The 2,831-nt window shown below is 35.6% G+C and overlaps 1 protein-coding gene across 1 annotated transcript in view; it reads left to right on the forward strand.

The window, feature by feature from the left end:
• Window positions 1-1,699, forward strand: part of foxg1b (forkhead box G1b) — a 3,367-nt gene extending 1,668 nt beyond the window's left edge. The window contains exon 1 of the mRNA XM_056394839.1: window positions 1-1,699. This exon is cut by the window's left edge and continues 1,668 nt beyond it. The gene's annotated coding sequence lies outside the window, so the exon portion shown is untranslated.
• The last annotated feature ends 1,132 nt before the right edge of the window (window positions 1,700-2,831 follow it).

The following is a 2,831-nucleotide window of genomic DNA, read 5'->3' on the forward strand; positions in this document are numbered from 1 at the left end:
CCCCCACCCTCCGTCACCTCTTCGTCGATGGCACCGGGACGAGGACGCACAAGAGACGTCACGTTAAGGGCAAAAAAAAGTGGTAAATATCAAACATTGATCGCAAAAAATATATATGAAGTGAAACTTTTTTTGGCCATATTCTGCCCGGAAGTGCACCGGGTTTATTTTGATGATTTCTGCATTCTGTTGAAAAAGGGACAAACTTTTGTTACCCGCGGGTTGTACAACTGTAAACTAGACTTGCCAAAGGTAACGCTATAAGTATATTTCAAGCTATTTATATCTTGTACAAAGATTTTCAGTACTTTCTTTGAGTCTTTTATTTATGTTTTGTATTTATTGTACAATGTATTTAAATTCTATTTGTCAGTGTATACTCATCAGTATTGAGGAAAAAAAAAGGGGGGGTGGACTTATACAGGGTTAATTATTATTTATGAATTTTGAGACAATCAAGGAGAACAAAAGACAATCAAAACTTTTTCTTTTTCTCTTTTTTTGGGGGGGAGGAAAAAACTTTTGAATATAAGTAAATAATGAATAAACGAAGCCTTAAAATCAGCAGAGACAATCAGGGGTTTTGAGAGGAAAAATAAGCCTACAAATCATATCTCTACTCAGGTTTGACCCCGGACAGGCCTAATAATAAATAATATGAATAATAATATGAATAATTAAACTGCACTGTGAAGAGTTTCCTTCCAAAATGCAGATATCCAAAAATAAATAAACAGTTTTGTCATGTAGTGAAGCTAATGACAACGAGCTGCTGCTTTTCACAGCTACAAACTGAATCTGTGACTCAGACTTTCCAGTTAAATAAAGCAGAAATAAATAAAAGAGTGGATATAAATGTTTTTGGAATAGAACTCTTCATATAAAATTATGCAAAACGACGTGTTTTTCTATGTTTTCTGTTCATTATCATGAAGCCCAGATTGTCATTTTCACTTGATTTGATCATGTGTGTGTGTGTGTGTGTGTGTGTGTGTGTGTGTGTGTCCAGGCCTGTATGAGCGTAAATTCTTCTGCGCATGTGCGCTAAAGGGCCGCACGTACAAACAACATCCTAATTCTCAAAGAACGAAACATCACTTTTTTTTTTTGCCGCGGTTCATCCCAGTTTTATGACCCGCTGATCTGCTTCGGTTTCCGGGTAAAAGTTGTAGAGTGGCCGGCGGAGGGTGGAGGCCTCTGGGAACTTTTTCTTTTTCAAATGAAAACAAAGAGCGTCTCCAAACAATAATCAGGCCCTGCATCTCACACACACACACACACACACACACACACACACACACACACAAATATATACAGCTGTTGTCAGATGAAAAACTTGTATCTCCAAAATACAAACCTCTTTTATTTTTGGAAAAACTAATAAATACAGCTTCATGTTTTTCAGTGTGAAGGTTCATTTTTGACGTTGGAAACAGCAGTTTCACACTCCAATTTGCCAGTGCTTTCAACCGCATCCCATGGTCTTCCCCCTTACATGACTCAAGACACTTTTGGTTTCATTTACTTGCAGTTTATGGATTTATCTGGAGGGTTTAATGAACCCGGGGAGCTGAGAAATGATCAGTGATCAAAAGAGACAATTGGAGATACAAGGTTTTCAGCCAACTGCAATGATGTGTATGTGCAACTTGTGTTTTTATTTTAATTTTTTGGGGGGAGTAAAAGCTGCACAGCGAGTTTAAAACATACATCAGCTGACCTCAGCAGAGGTGGGGGGGGGGGGGGGGGGGGGGGGGGGCATTTTCAGTCTGATACCGATATTAATGTTTGATGACGATACAAGGTTTCAGTGAAAAGACAACAAGGTGTTTTTTTTTTTACATAATTTAAACTTAATTTCTGACTTTATTTCAACATGTTGCAGGTTTCATAAAGTTCCTGCTTTTAGTTTCCGTGACTCAGAACTTTTCACTTTTTTAGATTAAAATTTCAGATTTTGCTTTTAAATCACAAAATTTAACTTCAAAGCTCAAAACACCGAGACGTCTTTTCACCAGAGCCGAGATCATTCATACATCACATTTTTTTCTGTCTCTCAAACTCATAAAATTTATTTAATTCCTCTGTTAATAATTCAGTTGAAATTATTATTTGGTACGTGTTAGTCAGTATTTCATTCTTACAGGACATAAAAAGGTCTTTATATTATGTTTTAACAGATGGTTTAGCTGCTATAAAAACTTTAGCCGACAAACAGTGACATAAAATACGGAAAGAAAAATAAGACAAACTTTTACGCTCGGGAAAAGTTTTGATGCAGCATCATAGAGGTTTAAAAATAATAAGACGTTTGCAAATTTACTTCCATTGATCTTTTCCTGATTGTTTACAGAGAAAAACATTAAAATAATAATAACTGAAGTGAAGTGCATGTTACATCAGCGTCAGCCTTGTGACTGCATTAGAACAGAAAAGAATTTCACTGCTGATGTTTGTTCTGTTTTTTAGCGTTTGACTATCAAAGTATTGATCGCCGAGGTATCGATCGGTCTGTCCTCAGATCTCAGGTCAGTTCTGTCTGAGCTCTGCAACGCAATCCCCGTCGAATTAATGTTGCCTTTGCAAAATAAAAAGTAAAGCAGAAAATATGGATGATATTTAATATAAACATCCATTAATAGTTGATGCAGCCGAGATAAATAACATTAAAATATAAGATTTCAGAAACAGAAATAAAACTTTTTAAAGAAACAAAATGATGGTTTAAAATCTTCCCTTCACTGCTGAAGTTAATATTAAAATACACTGTTGAATATATTGATTATTAGTAAAATTATCACCTGTTTTTGGCCTTTTATTGCAAAATAAAT

The sequence above is a fragment of the Seriola aureovittata genome, chromosome 14 (genome assembly GCF_021018895.1).
Source record: "Seriola aureovittata isolate HTS-2021-v1 ecotype China chromosome 14, ASM2101889v1, whole genome shotgun sequence".
Lineage (NCBI taxonomy): Eukaryota > Metazoa > Chordata > Actinopteri > Carangiformes > Carangidae > Seriola > Seriola aureovittata.